This window comes from Canis lupus, chromosome 18 (genome assembly GCF_011100685.1).
Source record: "Canis lupus familiaris isolate Mischka breed German Shepherd chromosome 18, alternate assembly UU_Cfam_GSD_1.0, whole genome shotgun sequence".
In the NCBI taxonomy this organism is placed as follows: Eukaryota; Metazoa; Chordata; class Mammalia; order Carnivora; family Canidae; genus Canis; species Canis lupus.
Window position 1 is genome coordinate 4,585,475 of NC_049239.1, and position 24,376 is coordinate 4,609,850.

At 34.6% G+C, this 24,376-nt stretch overlaps 1 long non-coding RNA gene across 2 annotated transcripts in view; it reads right to left on the reverse strand.

Moving 5' to 3' along the window:
* LOC111090861 overlaps positions 1 to 24,363 on the reverse strand; it is a 71,503-nt gene extending 47,140 nt beyond the window's left edge. For both annotated transcript variants that reach the window (XR_005373035.1, XR_005373034.1), the window contains exons 1-2: positions 24,298 to 24,363; positions 9,402 to 9,553 (exon numbers count right to left, since the gene is read on the reverse strand). This is a non-coding gene — a long non-coding RNA (uncharacterized LOC111090861). The remainder of the gene's footprint in view (positions 1 to 9,401; positions 9,554 to 24,297) is intronic.
* Positions 24,364 to 24,376: the final 13 nt, after the last annotated feature.

Consider the following 24,376-nt stretch of genomic DNA (forward strand, 5'->3'; position numbering starts at 1 on the left):
GCTCAGCTTTCCCCTGCCTCCACTTATACTCTTTCTCTCTCTCTTTTTCTGTCTCTCTCAAATACATAAATACAATCTTTTTTAAAAAATATATTAAGTTATCAATAAAAAATCTTATAGAGATGAGCCCTCAACATGAAGACATACCTAACTGAAAAAGAATCTTTTAAAATACTCATTTGCCTCCAGTCAATTAGTCAAAGCAAATGTGTGCTTCATCTTGTCCTCTTCCTCTTCTTTTCCTTCTTGTTTTTATTCCTTGTTTTTATTCCTCCATTTTCCTCTTCCGTTCATCTTCTTTCTGTCTGGATTTCAGACAGTATGTGAATATATTCATTTTTAACACCCCCTCTTGTATTAATAATTAGGAGAACAACAGAAGCAGGTAAAGCTAGAACGATGGTCAACCATGATCTCTGGATCCAAAGTCACCATTTTCTTTGAATATTCACTCCAATAATAACAACAAAACAAATGATGCTTCTCTGACTAAAATTTCAGAGACATTTTTATAATTTTAAAACAGTGCTCTAAAATGTGATCTCCTGACCAGTGAGGTCAGCCTCACCTGGGGACTTGTTAGAAATGGAGTTATTGCGCCCTATTACGTGCCTCCTGAATTATGCCTCCAACAAGATATATAAAGCTCTGCAGGTGATCCCAATACATGTGAAAGTTTATGAACTACCAGTTTAAAAATGTATTGTGATCTCTTGGGAACCTCAGACAATTTCCTATAAAAGTTCTTCCACCATGCCTTAGAAACAGGATTTAGTACCTCAAGAATGGGAATAAAAATATATCACACGGTTACAACAGATAAAACCTTAATAAAAGGAATGAAAATATGATTGTAAATGTAGCTTCTCTCCTTTGGAATGTTTTTTCTTGTTTAATCCCTTTGTTTCTTTTCATCATTAGAGTAGGAAGTGGGCTACGCAGCCTATTTTTACACCATATCTTATTCTATGCCTCTAATCTAGAATAAAAGAAACTTTATAGACACACCTCAGTAGGATATCCATATTGTGATATAAACCCAATTTCAAGTACTCATGAGAAAGATACATGTTCCTCCTCTCTTATCAGGAGATATGCTAATTGTTCACTCTGCTCCTATTCTTTCTTCCTACAAATTGCTTTTCTTTCCCTAGGAACCAAAGTAATCTATTAATAAAGTCCTGTTCCAATCTGTTACAAAATTTATTTAGGAAAGCCTTTCCATCTTTCCTACTTTCCATAAGACCCTTCTGGATTCTGTCTTTTCTGCATTGACATCAAGACACTTCTAGTTGGTAAGGATGCACCAGTCACAGTGGTTTCCTTTTCTTGTTCCTGCATAAATCAAGGTTACTTAGAAATTTAGAAACTTAGAAATTGATATGCTCTCTGCCAGAATGTTCTTGGCTTTACAATTTAAGGATATCATTTAGAATGCATATTATAATGAATATTCCCCCTGTTTTCATGGATTTCCGGTGCTAAAGGCAATATCTGTCACATAGAAAGCATCAGATGAGTATCTGTTAAATGAATGTATCAATGCTTGAGCAAATACATCTCACTTAAGAATAAGTGATTGTATCAGGGGTCTGTGTACAATGTGAGGATGTTATGTTTCGGTCAAATATTAAATTCATGACTCATATCCTTCTCTTTTCATGAAAGAATATGTAGGAGAATGAATTAGTTCTGGAAGAAATCATAAATGCTTTCATATGATTATATAAGAATGAACACATAAAGTTTATAAGTTTGAATTTCTTATAAAACAGATTGGTTAACGTATCAGGATGAAACAGAGAACAGTGTCCATTATTTTAATGCCTTTCTCACTAATGAAATATTCATTTAAGTGTGTATGAGAATAAAAGACTAATTGTCACTAAAGTAATATCCCAAATAGTATAAACAATACACAGAATACTTACATTTTACATTTTTCCTATAAAGTTATTTTTTGTGGGTTCTTGAGGTCATTTTAGATCATCAGCCTTTCTCCTAAACTTAAAATATCACTCTTACCATTTACAAAATGGCCATTATCTGATAGAGACATTTATATTACTAATAAATCAGCAGAACTCATAAAAAAATTCCTCTAGGAAGCCTACAGACTATTACCATAGGCAACAATTTACCACTCTGTAAATGAACTACATGTGCCCTGTATAACAGGCTATATATAGCATCATATTAACTTCTGTCTCCTAAATAAAATGTCTGCAATATCCAAAAATATTAAAAATCACAGAACAGGATTTCTGGAGACATTATATGGTTGGATATATTGCTGTAGAAGTCATTCACATGAAAAACATAATTAAGCATAGGAATGAGTGGAATGAGTAAATCAGGAAATTTAGAGAAGAAACTCACAAGAAGGACAAGAAAATGGGAACCCCATGTTTTGAAGGAGCAGGATAGCCTCACTTCAGCTCTGAAATAGAACAAGAGATTTTTTGTTTTGTTTTTAAGACACAGTGTTTCAGGTGTACAATATAGTGATTCAGTAATTCCATACGTCACCATCAGGGCATAACGAGCAATACCCAACGCTTATAATGACGAGTGCCCTCCTTAATCCCCATCACCTATTTTGCCCATTACTGCACCCCCTCCCCTCTGGTAACCATCAGTTTGTTCTCTGTAATTGAGCCTATTTCTTATTTCCCTCTCTCTCCTGCCCTCTCTATTACCCCTTTGTTCATTTTTTGTTGTTGTTGTTTATTAAACTCCACATATAGTGAAGTCATATGATATCTGTCTTTCTATGGCTGACTTATTTTGCTTAGCATAATACTGTGTAACTCCATCCATGTCATTGAAAATGGCAAAATTTCCTTCTATTTTATGGCTGAATAATATTCCATCATATATATATATATATATATATATATATATATATAAATCTATAGAACAAAAAATCTCTTGCTCTATTTCAGAGCTGAAGTGAGGCTATATATATATATATATGGTGTGTATGTATATATATATATAGATAGATAGATAGATAGATATAGATATACTCCACTATATATGTAATAGTATATCACATATATAAATATATATATAAAGATCACATCAATCAATGGACATGACATATCTTCACTATTATAAACATAGGGACGCATGTATCCCTTTGAATTAATGCTCTTGCATTCTTTGAGTAAATACTCAGTAATGTGATTGCAGGTTCATAAAGCAGTTCTATTTTTAAGTTTTTGAGGAACTTCATACTGTTTTCCACAGGGGATGAGCTAGTTTGCATTCCCACTAACAGTGTATGAGGGTTTCTTTTTCTCCACATCCTTACCAACATCCCTTGTTTCTTGTGTTCTTGATTTTAACCATTCTGACAAGTGTGAGGTGGTATCTAATGGTAGTTTTGATTTGCATTGCCCTGATGATGAGTGATGTTGGGCAACTTTCCATGTGTCTTTAGAAAAATATGTTCATATCTTCTGCCTATTTTTAATTGGATTATTCGTTTTCTGTGTTATTTATTACTAGATATCTTATTTTTGGTGTGATTGTAAATGGGACTCTTTTCATTCCTTTTTGTTTTCTTTTTTTTTTTTTAATTTCCCTTTTATTTTTATTTTTATTTTATTTTTCCAGAGAGAGAAAGAGAGAGAGAGCATTTGCATGAGAAGAGGGGGGTTAGGGCAGATGGAGAGACAGACAATCATAAACAGGCTCCATGCTAAGTGCAGAGCCCAGCACAGGGCTCAATCTCACAACCCTGAGGTCATTACCTGAACTGAAATCAAGACTTGGAGGTTTAACTGACTGAGCCACCCAAGTGCCCCAATGAGATTATTACCTTAATTTATTTTTCTTCTGCTTTATTATTGGTGTATAGAAACGCAGTAGATTTCTGCACATTGATTTTGTATCCTGAGGCTTTACTGAATTCCTTCATCAGTTTTAGTAGTTTTTGGTGGAGTCTTTTGTGTTTTCTATACATATCACATTATCTGCAATAGTGAGAGTTTTACTTCTTCCTTATTAATTTGTATGCCTTTTATTTCTTTTTGTTGTCTGATTTCTGGGACCAGCACTTCCAATACTATGTTGAATAAAAGTGGTGAGAGTGGACATCCGTGTCTTGTTCCTGACCCTAGGGAAAAAGGTCTCAGTTTTTCCCCATTAAGCGTGATGTAGTTGTGAGTTTTTTGTATATGGACTTTATCATGTTGAGGGTTTTGATCATGAATGGGTGTTGTACTTTGTCAGATGTTTTCTTCTGCATCTGTTGAGAGGATCATATTCTAAACCTTTTTCTTTTTGATGTGTTGCATCACGTTGATTGATTTAGGAATATTGAATCACCCTGGTAACCCAGGAATAAATCCCACTTGATCATGGTGAATGAATTTTTTTAATGTATTGTTGAATTCAGTTTACTCGTATTTTGTTGAGATTTGCATCTATGTTCATCAACGAAATTAGCTTGTACTTCTTTTTCTTAGGGGTGTCTTTATCTGTTTTCAGGATCAGAATAATGCTGGCCTCATTTTGAAGTTTTCCTTCCTTTTCTATTTTTTAGAATAGTTTGAGAAGAATGAGTGTTGACTCTTCTTTAAGTGTTTGGCAGAATTTGCCTGTGAAGCCATCTGTTCCTGGACTTGATTTTTGTGAGTTTTTGATTACTGATTCAATTTTTTTGCTGGCTAACAATCTGTGCAAATATTCTATTTCTTCTTACTTCAGTTTTGGTAACTTACATTTTCTTAGGAATGTATCCATTTCTTCTAGGTTGTACAATTGGTTGGCATATATTTTTTCATAATATTCTAATTGTTTTGTAATACTCTGGTGTTGATAGTTATTTCTCCTCCTCATTTGTGATTTTATTTATTTTAGTCAATTTTTTTCTTGATAAATCTGGTGAGACAATTTTCAATTATATTGAGTTTTTAAAGAACTAGTCCCTGGTTTCCTTGATCTGTCCTATTACTTTATTTTTTAAAATTATATATCATGCATTTCTGCTTTAATCTTTATTATTTCCTCTTTTTCTGCTGGTTTTGTTTTGTTTGTTACTCTTTTCCTAGCTTTTTGTTTATTTGAGATTTTTCTTTCTTCTTGAGAAAGGCTTGTATTGCTATAAACTTTCCTCTTAATACTGCTTTTGCTGCATCTCAGAGATTTTGGACTGTTGTGTCCTCATTTTCGTTTGTTTCTGTGCAATTTTTTATTTCTTCCTTTATTTCCCAGTCAACCCATTCACTGTTTAGTAGTGTGCTGTTTAACCTGTGTATATTTGTGGCCTTTCTAGGTATTTTCTTGTGGTTGACCTGTAGTTTCATAGCATTGTGATCAGAAAAAGATGATGCATGGTATGATTTCAATCTTCTTGAATTCATTGAAGCTTGTTTTGTGGCCTAATATATGATTTATTCTGAGGAATGTTCCCTGTGCACTTAAAAAGAAGATGTATTCTGCTGTTTTAAGATAGAATGTTCTGAATATATCTGTTAAATCCATCTGTTTCAGCATGTCATTCAAAGCTATTGTACCTTGTTGATTTTTGGTTTAGATGATATACCCGTTGATATGGGAGTTTGGTTCTTGTCTCATGGAGCTGAAGAATGAATCTCACCAGCAAAGCAGAGTGAGTAAAGTGATAGAAGTTTATTAAGTGAGGATACAGAAAAAACTCTCAGAAATGAGAGGGGCCCTGACAGGGCTGCCACTGGGGGCTTTTATTGAAAGCCAACCAGGGAACCTAAATCCTTTTAAGGCATCTATTGATATCAGCATTGAGTAAGGACTAGTGATAACATCTTTAATGGCTTACTTCTTTGGGGTCAAGGTGTTCTTTGTTGGTCATAGATAACTATCATAAAAAAGATACCCCCCCTGCTCACACCTAGGGCAGGGTGGTCTGGCTTGTTCCTTTAGCTGGTTTCCTTACACCTCAGCATTTTTGGGATTTTTGTGAGCCTGATTCTGTGGCCCCTTACCTATCTTTCCCTACCTAGCCCTCTTTGTCCCTAACTCACCATTGATATAAGTAGGGTGTTAAAATTCCCTTTTATGTTTTCCTTTATGTTTATTACTGTTTTATGTATTTGAGTGCTAAGTTGGAGATGTATTTATAATTGCTATATCTTCTTGTTGCATTGGCCCCTTCATTATTATATAGTGTCCTTCTTTGTCTCTTTTACTACAGTCTTTGTTTTAAAGCCTATTTTGTCTGATACAAGTATTGCTGTCCTGGCTTTCTTTTGGCATCCATTAGCATAATACATGTTTTGCTCCATTGCTTCAATTTCAATATGCAGGTGTCTTTAGGTCTAAAGTGAATGCCTTGTAGGTTGCATATAGATGAGTCTTTTTTTTTTTTTTTTTAAATCCATTATATCACTTAGGTCTTTTGATTGGAATATTTAGTCAATTTATATTCAAAGTAATTATTGATATGTATTTATTGCCATTTTATTACTTTTTTGTGATTGTTTCTGAAGATTTTCTCAGATCCTTTGTCTTTCTCTCTTCAATGGTTTACCAATTTTCTTTAGTGATGTATTTGGATTTTTTCCTCTTTATTTTTTGCATGTTTAAGGAGTGGTTTTTGATATATAGTTACTGTTACAATTGTATATAACATCTTTGGCATATAGCACTCTATATTAAGTTGATAGTTGTTTACATTTAAACTCATTCTTTAATCCTTTCCTCCCTGTGTTTTAGGTATATGTTGTCAAATTTTATATCCTTCTATTATGTGAGTTCTTTGATTTATTTATTTTTTTTACAGAAATAATCATTGTCACTGCTTTTGTGTTTCCTACCTTTATACTGTCATTTCTGTTCTCTCCTTTCCATTCAGAATTTCCTTTAATATTTCCTGCAGAGATAGTTTAGAGGTCATGAGCCCTGTTAGATTTTGTTTGCCTAGGAAACTATCTCTCCTTATATTTTGAATGATAGCCTTGCTGGATAGAGTATTCTTGACTGCAAATTTTTCCCTCTCATCACTTTGAATATACCATGTCATTTTCTTCTGGCTTGAAAAGTTTCTGCAAAAAAACAAACACAAACAAACAGACAAAAACCCACAAGGACTTATGGGGCTTCCCTAGTATGTTACTGTCTTCTTTTGTCCTGCTGCTTTTGATTTTTGTATTACCATATTTTGCCAGCTTAGTTATTAATATGTTTTGGTATGGATCTGCTTTTGTTGATTTTGTTGGAAGTTCTCTATGCCTCCTGGATTTGGATTCTGATTCCCTTTCCCAGATTAGTGAAGTTTTTAGCTATTATTTCTTCAAATAAATTGTCTACCACCTTTTCTCTTCTTCTTTTGAGACTGCTATAATATGAACGTTATTATGCTTGATGGAGTCACTGACTTCTCTAAGCCTATTCTCATTTTGCATAATTCTTTTTTATCTCTTTTGTTCAGCTTGATTACTTTCCATTACTCTACCTTCTAGGTTATTAATTTGTTCCTCTGCTTCTTCTAGCCTGCTGTTCTTTCCATCAAGTATGTTCCTCATTTCATTTATTGAGTCCTTTATCTCTGTAATGTCATTCCTTATCTCTGTGTTAAAGGTCTTATTCATGTTTTCCACTCTTTTCTCAAGTCCAATGAGTATCCTTATTCATTGCCTTAAATACTCCATCAGGCATGTTAGTTATATATGTTTCACTTATAGTTCTGGCCATGGCCTTGTCCTGTTCTTTCATTTGGGACAAATTTCTCTGTCTTCTCATTTTGTCTGAGCCTTTGTGCCTGTTTCTCTCTGTTAGGAAATTCAGCTATGTCTCCTGTTCTTCAGGGAATGAACTTATGAAGAAGAGTTCTAATAGTGCCCAGAAATACAGTGTCCCCTGTTCCTTAGGGCCTGGTGCTTTTGGAGGTGTCTCCAATGGGCACTGTGTGTGCTCTGCTGTATTTTTCCTGGCCACTTTATCCTTCAGGGAAATCATGTGCAGAGGCTTTCTTTGTATGTTGTGGGCCATGTTTGTTCCCTTGCCTAAGTGTTCTGTGTTTTACTAGGTACACTCTGGTCTACTTTATGCAATGAGACCTGTTACCACTGCCACTGGAATTGAGGTCCTGCAAGACTCCTGAGTCAGGAGAGAGGGTGTGAGCAGGGGAGGAGAACAGATTTGGTGTGACGCTGAGACAAATGTGACTGGGAAGGGTAGTTTCACCAGAGCATATGAATGGGGCTTAGATTAAGCAAGCTGGTAACAAGTGTTAGTTCTATACTGGTTCTCACAGCTGCTGTGTGCTTCTGCAGAAGTGTGAGGGAGGGAAATGGCTTCTGCTAGTTTCTTCGTTCCCAGAAGGATCTCTCCATAAATGCTATTTCTCTAGGACATACTCTGAGCTGAGATGAGAAAATGACCTCCCCACTGTGTGCACTCTTCAGATCACTGTTTCCACACTGTATGTCCATGGACTGTTCTCCCTGCCTTCTCTCCAACAGCAGCTGCAATGACTCTGTGCGCTCCCTGAGCCAAGTGCCTTGTCCTTTAATACTCCATTCTTGGGGATCCCTGGGCGGCTCAGCAGTTTAGCACCTGCCTTCAGCCCAGGGTATGATCCTGGAGCCCTGGGATCAAGTCCCACATCCAGCTCCCTACATGGAGCCTGCTTCTCCCTCTGTCTATGTCTCTGCCTCTCTCTCTCTCTCTCTCTCTCTCTGTGTGTCTCTCATGAATAAATAGATAAAATCTAAAAAATAATAAATAAATAAATAAATAAATAAATAAATAAATAAATCTCCTGTCTTTAAGCCCCTGTGGTTGTGAAAACTCACACAACTTGACCCTTTTCGCTTTCCATGCCAACTGCTATGAGGATTTGTCTTCCTTGTGAGGGTTCCCCTGTGTGCTAGTCCATCTCTAACCTTTCTACGTGAACTGTAGGTCTCTCCCCCGCTATGATTTGTTTCTCTCCCAAGCTGTATCTCCACACTTCCTACCTTCCTCAGTGTGGCCTCTTCTCTACCTTTAGATGTGGAGCTTGTTCTGTCAGTCTCAGGTTGGTTTCTGGGTATTCAAGCTGATTTGACTGTTGTCTAGTTCTTCTCATGAGCAAAAGTGAGCCTAGGTTCTTAATACTGTCATCCCAATTCCATCCCCAAAGTTTGAATGAAGGCTTATGCAAAAGATGGGGAGTAAATTACTGCCTCCATAAAAGCAATAATGCTAACTCATAACAAGACAAGATAGATGAATGATCTATACAGAAATAGGATGGTTAAGACTTTACACAAGGTTGGAGAAATTTATAACTAAACAGAGAACAGAATATTTAGCCATAAATTCATGTCACACAAAAAATACTCAAATATGTGGGGAAAGGATGTGAAAAAGGCACTTCATAAAATAATAAATTTGTAGTGTACTTTAACTTCAAAATTCCATAATGGTACCTTTCTTGTCCATGTATCTGTGTGGTTGCTCAAAGGTTTGCATTGTTCAGAACTCTCACTGATAATATACTCTTTATCCATTCTTTAAAATTAGAAGAATCAAATTCCAACAAGGAGAATGTATGCTTTTCATACTCTTCCATTCTTCTCTTCTGTCAGGTGGATAAAAATAAATGAAGGGAAGAAGAATAAAAACTTATAGGTGCAAAACCATTGGCTTTTGTAATAGTTCATGTTTATGTAGACTACAGACAAAATTTTGTTCACAAAGAAAAATAAACATACTTTAGTTGATATTTTAAAATTGAAATGAAGGACTGTGTTCCAAGATGTGATCTACTTATTCAAGTTCTGCTGAAATTTCAAGTCATAAGTTGATAGAGAAAATAGAGAAGGATATAGAAATCCGAAACATTAAGAATATTTTCAAGAGAATGGTGTGTAGTAGGAAAGCCAAATTGCACAGGTAATTGAAGGAATGACTAGTGAGTCCGAAAATGTAATGACTGTCAGTCACTGCTTCCAAAAAATAGAGGAATTCATATGTAGAGGTCTATAGGCATGAGAAGAAAATTTAGTATATTTTTTTCAAAGAATCACCTCGTTTTAGAGTAAGAAAAGTTAGAAGTAATAAACATTGAAGATATTTTTTGTTGGATTATGAAGATGAGTCTCAAAGAAAGTGAAAAAAATTAATTGAGATTACAGACTTGGAGTTTCAAGTCTAGATATATTATCAGGTGAGAAGGGAAAATAGTAGACATTTAGAAGGGATAGAATTAAGCATTAATCTACTTAAATAATATACCATTAATACCTATTTAGTGTATAGATCTTATCAAGGAACATTAAGTTACATAAACTTAAGCTTCCCGCAGATCATAGATTTATCAGAATTTATCTAGAAGGGTCATAATATATCAAAAGATTAAATAATAACACATCAGCAAGACGGTCATACCAAACCACTGTATTAGTAATAATAGGCTAGGCTCTGTTATAACACGTCAGTTCAGACTTTCAAGTGTTTAATATGAAAAGCAAATATAGCCTGGGAAATTCCCCTCTGTCAGAATAATTAAGAAATTGCTACACTAGGGGAAAAGAGGGAGGGAGTAGATACACAGTCTTTCAGTGGCCTTGGTTGAAAAAAAAAACTATACACTACACAGCTACTCAAAGTTCTGCAAGGGAGAATGGGAAATAAGAAAGTAAAAGACTGTTTGGTGGACCCTGATTGTCCCTGCAACATAACAATACACAATTTTTTTCCAAAAGTAAAATCTCCATATGTAAATGTATATGTTTATTAAATACAAAAGTAAATGGGTATGTATGTGTGTGCACATACATTTATATGTATCAGGTACATAAAAACACTGTGTACATGTCAGTTAACTTAAACAAATACTAAGGATGTTAGGAATTTAGAGAAAAGATAACATGCTCTCAGTTTTAATTAAGAATCTTCTATTGAAGGCACATTTGTTGGTTCTGGAGATACAGCAGTTAATAAAACAAAATAAAACCCTTCCTTCCTTAATAAAGCTTATGTTACTGCAAATAAGCTGTTCATTGCATAGGACCTTTAAAAAGGCATGAAATCAGCCCCAAATTACTAGAATTATATTCTAGTAATAACCAAAGCTGATGATAAAGATTCAGTAAACTGTGGCTGGGTTTTCATTTTGTTTTCTTTGTTTTTGTTTAATTGCTTTGTTTTTTTCTTTCTCACTTATTTATTTTGTTAAACATGACTCTTGATTTTTTTCTCTAATAGATACAATAAAACTTTTAATTAGGTTATTAAACTCAACATGCTGTTAGCATATGAATAGATTCATTTTTATACACTCTGTAGAGTGAATACAATGTTTATTCTATTGCTCTGGACATACTAATACTTTTTTAAAAAATATTAAGATAATATTGGATGATATTCTGTATGCCTTTACATGTTTATGACCCATTGTGTAACTCTGAATATTACAGCCCACAACTGCTTCCACATCTTCACAATGTACTTTTCTCAAAACTATTGACTATGGGAAAAAGCAAAACTCATAATGATGAATACTTTGCACAGCTCCAAATTTGATGTTTGCTAAATAAATAAGTTGTATATCAGCCAAATAATTATCCATGATAAAGATATAGTGAGGATGTTGAAGAAAGAATAAAGATATGTGGAATCTTTATAACAGAAAGATATAAAGAATGCAATATTGCTAAGAAACCTGATTTCTCAGTTTTATGTGTGTACATGATCACTATTTCTATCACTTCTACATCTTTACTTTTTAACATTTTCTTTGATGTAGTCATTTTTTCTAAGACTTTGTGTGCTGATAATCTGAAAATTAATGTTTGATGACTAGTAAAACAAATCAACCTGCCTTGATATGAAACAAATATTAACAAGTAATTTAAGAACTTTAGTTAATACCTGAGGGAAAAATACAAAAGAGGTTTTAATCACTCATTCACAAATGGTTCTCAGAAAATCTCCAGTAAAATGCACTAAACTATCCCTTGCATGAAGACAGCATAAAAAATAATTTTTAAAAAACTGCCACAGCTGTAAATTTTGGAGAAAATTTTTACATTTTAGGGACAATTGAGCTGTCTTTAAGTAGAACTTAACCTACTGTCATATTTGAAAAACACTATCCTCTATGCAAACCATGTATCAATAGGAACCCACTTCTTACATTGAAATATGCTCTGCTTTCAAAATGCAATATAAAGATATTACTTAGAATCCTAATAGGAATGCCCAACAAATTATAGTGCTCAAAAAAGTACAAATCTACATTAATGGTTTGTAAATGATTGTGTGTGCTTATTCCCTACTATATCACACCAATAATTTTATATGTGGTAATATAAAGAAAGAGGCATTTTTACATGACTAGAAGTCTACATGAATACAGTCTAAGGTACAATATGAATGCAAAGACCATTTCTACATTTATACCATCTTCCAGTGATGACATTGTGTTCATTGATCCTGGGCCAAACTCTCTATAGCAGTGTTTCTTTTTTTTTTTTTTTAACTAATTAATTTATTTGAGAGAAAGAGAGCAAGAGAGCACAAGCAAGGGGAGCAGTGGAGGGAGAGGGAGAAGCAGACTTCCCATAGGGAAGCCCTCAGTTACTGACTATTTACAAGGCACCTGGGAAAACTAGAAACTACAGTAAATACCAAAATGAATAGACTACATTTACAGATCATACCCTTTAGAAAAGAGAAATAAGACAAATAAAATGGAGGGTGGGTAGTCCAAGATGGTGGAGGAGTAGGAGTTTCATCTGGTCCCAGGAATTCAGCTAAATAGCTATCATATCATTCTGAACATTTGAGAACTCAAGTGGAGGTCTAAGAAAAGAAAAGCTGCAAATCTACAAATAGAAAAGTGTCAGCCAGCCCCAGAGAGTGATATAGTAGTAGGGTGCAAAATCAGAACTTTTAAAAATCTGCTCCAGTGATGGATGCCCCTACTCAAGTAGTGAAATGAGGTGAAATCCTAGGTGGGACAGTGTGGTCTGGGGAAGGCTGAAGGTGCCTCATGTGGCAGAGTTCCCAGGCATCAGTTGGAACCCAAGGCCAATCAGTGAGCTCAGGAGTGGGCTCTCAGCTTAGGGCTGCCATATACTGCAAACTGTGGCATAGTCAGGTGACTGATCTCCAAGCCAGGGACCAACAAGTGGGAGAACCACCTCAAGAACCCCCTTCCTACCCCCAGGAGGAGAGGTGTGGGTGCATGCCACAAGAATTTGCAGGGTTTGGAAACCTGAAAAGGGGACACATGCCAGAAATAGAAATGCTGGATCACAGGTGAGCACAGACTGCAGCCAGAGAACAGGGAGACAAGAAAGATAGATTCTTTTTTCCTGAGGGTACACTGAGTAATGGGGCCCCGAGCTTTCAGCTGTGGCACTGGAGATTGGGAGGCGGCCATTCTCATTCTCACTCTTTTGTCCTGAAGGTGAAGAAAGCCTTCAGGGATCGAAAGCCACATAGAGTACTCTGGAGCATCTTACTTAACCTGGCCTCCTGATAAGTGTGGTGCAATTCCACCTGGGGCAAAGATACTCTAGAATCAGCACAACAGGTCCCTCTCTCAGAAGATCAACAAGAACATCCAACCAAGACCAAGTTTACTGATCACACATAACTGCAAACTCCAGCACTAGGAGAAAATAGTGATCTAGAATTCATATTTTTTCCCCCACGATTCTTTAGTCTTTCAGTTTTCATTTTTTTCTCATTCTTTTTTCAACCAATTTTTAATTTTATCAACTCTTTTTAAAAGATCTTCTATAATTTTCTTTTTTGTACACTTACATTCGATTCTTTCATTGTATTTAATTCTATTTTTGTAAACATGTTTTTTTTCTTTTTGACAATTTTAAGATGCAGTTTCTTCTAATAAACAACCAAAATACATCCAGAAACTAGTGTATTGCTCTATTTTCTTCACATGTATGATAATCTCTCTCTTTTTTGTCTTTTTCTATTATTTTGTTAAAAACTTTTTTTACATTTTCATTTCTACAGTTATATTCTATCTTTTCAATGTATTTAATTTTATTTTTGTATATAGATATATATAAGATGTATATATATAAGATTTATATATCTTATCTTATATAAGATTTATATATCATATATATATATATATATAAGATTTTCTTTCTTTATGATTTTGGGATGTAGGTTCTTCTAACAGACCAAAATGCAGTCAGGATGTAGTATATTGCTCTATTCCCCTTTTTGTTTAGATTTCTTCTTCTTCTTCTTCTTCTTCTTCTTCTTCTTCTTCTTCTTCTTTTTAATTTGGTCTGTTCCTTTTCATTTTTACAGTTACAACCTGTCCTATCAATGTGCTTAATTTTTTGCACATATATATGTTTTTCTTTCTTTATGATTTTAGATCTAGTTTTTTAATAAACAGCAAAATGCACACAGGGTCCAGTGTATTGCTCTGTTCTGTTCATCTGTTGGACTATATTCTCTTTTTTTCTTGGTATTTTTTAAATTGATTTTTTCCTTTTTTTGGTCTCTTCTGATTGGTTTAGTGTATATTTCTCAGAGGTCATTATTGCTATTTTAGTATTTTGTTCTCTTTTTCATCTATTCTTTCCTGGACAGGATGACAGAATGGAAAAACTCACCTAAAAAAAGAGAGAACAAAAGGCACTAATGACTGCAGGGACCTAAGCCATATGGATATAAGTAAGATGTCAGAACTAGAGTTCAAACTAATGATTATAAAGATAATATGTGAACTTGAAAAAAAAAAGTATAGGAGACACTAGAGAATCCCTTTCTGGATAAATAAGAGAACTAGCATCTAATCAAGTAGAAATCAAAAAGCTTGTTAGTGAGATGCAATAAGAAATAGAGGCTCTAACTGCTGGGAAAAAAATGAGGCAGAAGAGAGAAGTAGTAATAAGGAAGACAAAATGAAGAATAAAGAAGCTTAGGAAAATGAGAGATAAACAACTACTGGATCATGAAAGGAGAATTTGAGAGATAACTGATACCATAAAGAGAAACAACATTAAAAAGAGAGAGAGAAACAACATTAGAATAATTGGGATCCCCAAAGAAGAGGAAACAGAGAGAGGGAGAGAGGCAGAAGGCATATTGGAGCAAATGATAGCAGTGAACTTCCCTAATCTGGAGAAGAAAACAGGCATTTGAGTCCAGGAGGCACAGGGAACCCCCTTCAAAATCAATACAGGTCAACACCTTGCCATATAATATTGAAGCTTGCAAATCTCAGAGACAAAGAGAAAATCCTGAAAGCAGCATGAGACAAGACAAGGGGTCTTTAACCTACAAAGGTATAAACATTAGACTGACAGTAGACCTATCAGCAGAGACCTGGCAGGCCAGAAAGGATACTGAATGAGAAAAATAACAGCCAAGAATACTTTAATCAGCAAAAATGTCATTCAAAATAGGAAGAGAGATAAAAAGCTTACAAGACAAACAGAAACTGAAAGAATTTGTAATCACTAAAGCAGCCCTGCAAAAAATACTAAAGGAATTTTTTTTTTTTTTTTTTTTTAAACAAAGAGAGCCGAAAAGTAACCAGAAACCAGAAAGGAACAGAGACAATCTACAGAAACAATGATTTCACAGGTAATACAATGGCACTAAATTCAGATTTTTCAATAGTTACTCAGAATGAAAATGGACTAAAGGCCCCAATCAAAAGACACAGGGTATCAGATCAGATTAAAATCATGACCCATCTATATGCTTCCTCCAAGAGACTCACTGGAGACCCAGACACCTCCAGATGGAAACTGAAGGGGCAGAAACCACTTATCATACTAATGGACATCAAAACAAAGCTGGGATAGCAATCTTTATATCAGACAATCTAGATTTTAAACCAAACACTATAATAAAAGAAGGACATTATATCATAATTAAAGGGTCTATCCAACAAGATCTAACAACTGTAAATATTTATACCCATAACATGGGGCAGCAATTGTATAAACCAATTAATAACAAAATTAAAGAAACACATTGATAATAATACAATAATAGTAGGGTACTTTAACACCCCCCTCACAACAATGGACAGACATCTAAGCAGAAGATCAACAAGGAAACAAGGACTTTTGATGACACACTGGACCAGATGGACTTCACAGATATAATCAGAGCATTTCATCCTAAAGCAACAGACTACACATTCTTCTTGAGGTCATATGAAACATTCTCCAGAATAGATCACATATGAGGTCATAAATCATGTTTGAACTGGCACCAAAGGACTAGGGTCGTTCCCTGCATATTTTCAGAGCACAGTGCTTTGAAACTTGAACTCAATCACAATAAGGAGATTTGGAAGGAACTCAAATACTTGGAGGTTAAACTACATTCTACTAAATAATGAGTGGGTCAACCAGGAAATTAAAGAATTTTAAAAATTCATGGAAATAAATAAAAATGAGTATACAACTGTTCAAAACCCTTGTGATACAGCAAAGGCAGTCCTAAGAGGGAAGTACAAGCCTCTCACAAGAATAAGAAAAGTCTCAAATACACAACCTAAACATCTACCTAAAGGAGCTGGGAAAAGAATAGCAAATAAAGCCTAAACCAAGCAGGAGATTAAAATTAATAAATATTAGAGCAGAACTCAATGAAATAGGATGAAAAGAACAGTAGAACAGATCAACAAAACTAGGACCTGGTTCTTTGGAAGAATTAATAAGATGATAAAACCATAGCCAGACTTTTCAAAAAGAAAAGAGAAAGGACTCAAATCAATAAAATCATTAATGAAAGAGGAGAGATTACAACCAACATCAAAGAAATACAATTATGAGAACATATTATGAACAACTATAATCCAACAGATAAGGCAATCTGGAAAAAATAGATGCATTTCTAGAGGTGTATAAACTACCAGAAATGAAACAGGAAGAAATATTAAACCTGAACAGACCCAAAACCAGCAAAGAAATTAAATTAGTAATCAAAAATCTCCCAACAAATAAGAATCCAAGGCTGATGGCTTCCCAGGGGAATTCTACTAAACATTTAAAGAAATGATACAGGGACACTTGGATGGCTCAGTGGTTGAGTGTCTGCCTTTGGTTTAGGGCATGATCCCAGGATCCAGGATGGAGTTCCACACTGGGCTCCATGTGAGGAGCCTGATTCTCCCTCTGCCTGTGTCTCTGCCTCTCTCTGTGTCTCAAATAAATAAATAAATAAATAAATAAATCTTTAAAAAAATAAAATAAAGGAATAATATTTATTCATTTGAAGTGGTTTAAAAAATAGAAATGAAAGAAAAACTTACCAACTCTTTCTTTGAGGCCAGCATTACCTTAATCCCAAAACCAGACAAAGACCCCATCAAAAAGAAGAATTACAAACCAATAACCCGGATGAATATGGACGCCAAAATTTTCCCCAAATTCCAGCCAATACTATTCAACAGTACATGAAAAGAGTTATTCATCATGACCAAGAGGAATTTATTCCTGGGCTGCAAAGTTGGTTTAACATCCACTAATCAATGTGATAGAGTACATTACTATAAGGAAGGATAAGAACCATATGATCTTCTCAATGTATGCAGAAAAAGCATTTGACAAATTATAGCATCATTTCTAGATTAGAACTCTTCATAGTGTAGGGATAGAGGGACCATGCCTCAATATCATAGAAGCCATAAACAAAAAGCCCACAGCAAATATCATTTTCTTAGAGATTTTCCCCTAATGTAAGGAACATAGCAGGGATGTCCTCTACCACCACTGTTGTTCAACATGGTAGTAGAGGGGGGCCTGGGTGGCTCAGTAGTTGAACATCTGCCTCTGGCTCTGGCAGTGATCCCAGAGTCCTGGGATTGAGTGTCACATCGAGCTTCCTGCATGGAGCCTGCTTCTCCCTCTGCCTGTGTCTTTGTGTCTGTCTCTCTCTTTCTCATAAATAAATAAAATCTTAAAAAACCAAACAAACACATGGTAGTAGAGGTTCTAGTCTCAGCGGTCATACAGCAAAAATAAATAAAAGATATCTGAATAGGCAAAAAATAAGTCAAACTTTCACTCTTCACAGATGACATGATACTGTATGTGGAAAATCCAAAAGACTTTACTCCAAAATTACTAGAGTTCATACGGGAATTCATCAAAGTGGCAGGTTATAAAATCAATACACAGAAATCATTTGCATCCCTGTATACTACCAATGAGATAGAAGAAAGAGAAATTAAGGAGTCAATCTCATTTACAATTGCACAAAAACTATAAGATACATAGGAATAAACCTAATAAAATAGGCAAAGGATCCGTACTCAGAAAAATATAGAACACTCATGAAATAGATTGAGGCAAACACAAAGAAATGGAAAAATTTCCCATGCTCACAAATATTGCTAAAATGTCTATGTTACCTAGAGCAATATATACACTCAGTGTAATCCCTATCAAAATATCACCAACTTTTTTTAGCTGAGCTGCAACAAATAATCCTAAAATTTGTATGGAACCAGAAAAGACCCCAAATAGCCAAAGGAATGTTGAAAAAGAAAACCAAAGCTAGGGGCATCACAATTCTGGACTTTAAGCTCTATTGCAAAGCTTTGATAATCAAGACAGTATGATACGGGCACAAAAACAGACCCCACAGATCAATGGAACAGAAGAGAGAACCCTAAAATAGATCCTCGACTCTATGGTCAACTAATCTTCAACAAAGCAGGAAAGAAGATCCAATGGAAAAAAGGCAGTGTTCTAAACAAATGGTGTTGGGAAAATTGGACAGTCACATGCAGAAGCATTAAGCTGGATCATTCTCTTACATCATACACAAAAATGGACTCAAAATGGATGGAAGACCTAAATGTGAGACAGAAATTCATTAAACCCTAGAAGAGAACTGAGGCAGTAACCTCTGTGACTTTGGCCACAGCAACGTCTTGATAGACACATCTCCAAAGACAAGGGAAACAAAAGCAAAAATGAACTACTGAGACATCAAAATAAAAAGCTTTTGTAAGGCAAAGGAAACAGTCAACAAAACCAAAAACAACTGACAGAATGGGAGAAGATATTTGCAGATGTTATATCATATAAAAGGCTAAAGGCTAGTATCCAATTCTGTAAGGAACTTACCAAATTCAACATCCAATGAACAAATCTTCCAATGAAGAAATAGGCAGAAGACATGAAGAAATATTTCTCCAAAGAAAACCTACAAATAGTCAACAGACACCTGAAAAAATGCTCAACATCACTTGACATCAGGAAAATACAAATCAAAACAACAATGATATAATACCTCACACCAGTCAGAATGGCTAAAATTAACAAGTCAGGAAATGATAGATGTTGATCAGGATGCAGAGAAAGGAAAAACCTGTCACTGTTGGTGGGAATGCAAGATGCTGTAGTCATTCTGGAAAACAGTACGGAGGTTCCTCAAAAAGTTAAAAATAGAGACACTCTATGAACCAGCAATTGCACTACTAGGTATTTACCCTAAAGATACAAATACGGTGATCTCAAGGGGCACCTGCACCCCAATATTTTTAGCAGCAATGTCCACAATAGCCAAAATATAGAAAGAGCCCAGATATCCATTGACAGGTGAATGGATAAAGAAATATGGTATAAATATACAATGGAATACTGCTCAGCCATCAAAAAAAATGAAACCTTCCCATTTGCAAAGACTTGGATGTAACTAGAGAATACTATGCTAACTGAAATAAGTCAATCAGAGAAAGACAATTATCATATGATATGACTCACATGGGGAATTCAAGAAATAAAAAAAGAGGATCATAGGGGAAGGGGGGGGAATAAAACGAGATGAAATAAGAGAAAGACAAACCATAAGAGACTGTTAATCATAGGAAGCAAAGTGAGGATTGCTGGAGGGGAATGGGTTAGGGAATGGGGTAACTGGGTGATGGAAATTAAGGAGGACATATCATGTAATGAACAGTGGGTGTTATATAAGACTGGTGAATCACTGACCTGTACTTCTGAAACTTATAATACACTGTATGTTAACTAATTGAATTTAATTTAAAAATACTTTTTTAAAAAGAAATAAAATGAAGTAGTAAAATAAAAGGTACAACAAAGTTCATAAAATAGACATATTTTAGTAACCACTGGTAAGAAGAGAGGAAAAAAAGACTAATTTCTCTCCAGAGATATAAGAAAAGGCACTGGGAATTGAGATATTACCTGAGACGAGCATGCTAAAAAGTATAATTTTGGTCTGTAAGTCAATGAGACAGAGTTAGAATGTCCCTGCAGAGGAAATTGTGGGTGAAAGGCAAAAATGTGATTAACTACAATTATTGCAAAATATGGACAGTAGAGTTCTGAAATAATGGGTCAGTGCTTTAGTGAACAATAGAGGTTGGCAAACTTTTTCAGTTAAGACAGAATATTTTGGATAAACTCTCTCTATTCCAATAGAATAAACTTTCTCTATTCCAATGATTCAACTCTGTAGTTACATCATGAATATTACAGTTGAGAGTATGAAATTAATGAGAATTCTGTGCTCTAATAAAATATTATTTACAAAAACTGCAATATGAATTTGACTTATGGGTCATAATTTGATAAATCTTGATGTATAGCACCAAAAAAAGAAAACTGATTCATTAGGCATTAAGGATCTTTTGAACATTTGTGATCAGGAACATAATACACATTAAAGATGCATGTAGTCAGTAATCCTTAAGATTAGGAATACAGACACGTAGTTCGATGCTATTTTACCTTGTTTCACACAGAAGTGTGTGCATAAATTAGTTTAATCACACTAAGACAGGATGTAATTTGGTGTAATTAACAGTTGTTGACAATACAATGAGTGTTATAGGTGTTCAGAAAAGAGAAAAACTGCTGTGATGATTAATATTATTTGTCTACTTGGCCAGACTATGGTGCCCAGTTGATCAAACACTAGTCTGGATGTTGCTGTGAAGTTATTTTTTAGATGTTATTAACGTTTAAATCAGCAGATTCTGAGTGAAAGCAGATTATCCTCCATAATACGGGGAAGCCTCATCCAATCAGTTGAAGGTCTTAAAAGAAAGACAGAGATTTTCCAAAGGACAAGAAATTTAGCCTCAAGACTACAGTATCGAAATCCTATGAGATTCATATCCTTTCAAATCTGGATTCGAGAACTCCTTTGACATCTCAGTCTGCCAGCTTGCCCTGAATTTCAGATTTGCCAGATGCTACATAAATTCCATGATCCATTTCCTTAAAAATAAATCTCTCGAGGGGCACCTGAGTGCTCAGGCAATTAAGTCTCTGACTACTGATTTTGTTTCAGGTCGTGATCTCAGGGTCATGGGATCAAGCTCCATATCAGTCTCCATGCTCAGCACGGAGTCTGCTTGTCGCTAGCCTCTCGCTTTCTCTATCCCACACTGTCTCAAATTAATTGATAAATAAATAAATCTCTTGTTGGATAGATAAATAGATGATAGATATGAATGGATGGATAGATGTAGGTATACAAATAGGTAAAGGTAGAAATAGTATCAAAGACATGGATGTAGGTATCAATGTACCCTATTGTTTCTGTTTCTCTGGAGAATGCTGACTAACTGATAAAATCACCATGCATTGAATTAAGACCCAAAGATGGAAGGAAGCTCAGGCATGTAAGGTAGGTATTAAACTTGAAAACTTATTGATAGAAATAAAGCTGACAATGTAATGGATTTAATTTTTAGATTTTTCTCAAAAATGTCCTTGCCTTAAAAACCACCAAAAGTACTCATGTTACTCATCTAAAAGGTCAGTATTAATCATATATAAAAACCAAATACATCATAAGATAATAATACTACAGAATAACTTCTTATGAATTTGAATGCAAAAATGTTTAGCAAAGTATTTGCAAACCAAATTAGTCAAGATGTAAAAATAATTATACGCCTTGGTTAGGTGTGATTTATACCAGGATGCAAGGTTGGCTTAACATCCAAATATAAATTAATTCAACATACCATGTCATTAGAATAAAAAACCAAAAATAAAATAATAATCTAACTTATGCAGAAAGAGCATTTGAAATGCCATTATATCCTTTCATGATAAAAGCATGCAATATACATACCTACTACAAATAGGAGGAAGAAATTTAACCTAATAGAGTATCTATGACAAACCTAACATCACATGTAATGGTGAAAGGTTGTTTGCTTTCAAACAAAGAAGAACAAGACAAAAATGTTGTTCTTGCTATTTTTATTCACCTGTACTGGAAGTTCTAGACAAAGTTATAGGGAAGAAAAATAAATAAAAAGGCTTCAGTTTGGAAAAGAAAGTCAAAGAATCTCAATTTACAGACGACATGTCCTTATATATAGAAATCTTAAGAAACCAACTAAAAAGCTGTTACAACTAAGCAACATGTCCATCAAGGTTGCAGAATACAATGCCAATAAAAAAAATCTATGCAGTCTCTATATAATAATAATGAACAATATGAAACGGAAGTAAGAAAACAATCTTATTTGCAATTACTTTGAAAAAGAATAAAATACTTAGGAATAAATGAAACAAAAAAGTACAAAGCATAGGGGAAACTATAAAATGTCATTGAAAGTAAAGATGATCTAAATAAATGGAAAAACATCCCATGCATCAGAAGAATTGATATTAAGACAGCAATACTCTCAAGCTGATCTATAGACTTAACTCAATCTCTATTAGAATTCTGACTTTTTGTAAAAAATTGCTCAATATTATAAAAGTCCATATGGAATTGCAAGGGACTCAGGAGAGTTAAAACAATCCTGGGAAAGAACAACATAAAGGAGGACTCAAATTTCTTGATTTCCAAACCAATAATGGGAATCAAGACAGAGTGGTACAGATACTAGGATAGACCTATATATTAATGTAATTGAATTGAAGGTCTGGAAATAAAACTGTGCATCTATAATTAACTTATTTTTTAACAGTGGTGCCAGGATCTTTGAACGGACAAAGAATAGTCTTTTCAACATATTGTACTGGGTCAAGTGGATTAACACATGCAAAAGAAAAAGGTGGATCCCTTTCTAATAGCATACAAAAAAATTAACTTGAAATTTATCAAAAACTTAAATGTGAAAGGTAAAACAATAAAACTATTTAAAAAATAAATAGATAAATCCTTATGACTTTGGACTTTAGCAACTGATTGGGTATGGCAACAATCCAAGATCAACAAAAGAAAAAATTGCTGAATTTGACTCATCAAAATTAAAAAAAAAAAAAAAAAAACTTTCTGCTTTAAAGGGCACTACTAAAAAAGTAAAAGTTCACAGAATCAGAGAAAATAATTGCTAATCATATACCTGATAAAGGACTTACCTACAATTTATTTTATTATTATAATTATTATTTTTTTTTTACCTACAATTTAAAAAGAGCTAACACAACTCAAATAAAAAGACACCTGATTCAAATATGGGCAACGAATCTGAATGCTCGTGTCTCCAAAAAGAGAAAAAAAATGACTGAAAAACATGAAAAGATGCCCCAAATCATTAATCATTAAGAATCTGCACATCAAAAGCACAATATGATACTATTTTGGAACTTCAAGGATGACTAGACTAAAAAATCCAGTAAATCACAGTGAATAGGAAGAGGCTTATAGGTGACAACTGCTTATATTCCAACTCCCCTCAAATTTAAACACAGGGGGAACAAAATTATTGTCACTTTCTGCTGCAAGAACTAGAAACCAACATATCCAGCTATTACCTGAGTTAAAATCTGAGGGAAAAAATAATCACACAATTAGAATCTGTGCCAAGTTACTCAGTGACTTAGGAGCAGAACTATTTGTACCTCCATCATCTGGGTTTTATGCTTCAGGGTAGGCCAGGGGTAGAATTAGGAATGTTGGCATAGAGAAGGTCAGGGAAGTCTGAGCCTAGATAGAAAAAGTGTGAAAAATCCATCACACACACACACACACACACACACACACACACACACAGAAAGGAAGATCCTAAGCAAGAGGAAATTATAAACTAAGGGACACCTGAGTGGCTCAGTGGTTGAGCATCTGCTTTTGGCTCGGGTTGTGATTGATCCTGGGGTCCTGGGGTCCTGGAATCCAGTCCCACATCATGCTGCCCGCAAGGCACCTGCTTCTCCCCCTTCTCCTGCCTCTGCCTCTCTCTGTGTCTCTCATGAATAAATAAATAAAATATATATTTTTAAAATTGTAAACTAAAATTTCAAAATGTTAGGAAGTTACATTGTGAAAAGTAAGTAAATTCAACAAAGAATACATGTTATGCTGAAGGAATTTAAGAAAAATACTTTAAAGCACATATATTTAAAATGCTCAGATATGTCCGCCAACCTTTTTTTCCCTCTGTCCAGTGGTCCAGTAGCAGATGCAACCTTTCAAGCTCACAGACCTTCCTGAGGATTCTAGAAGG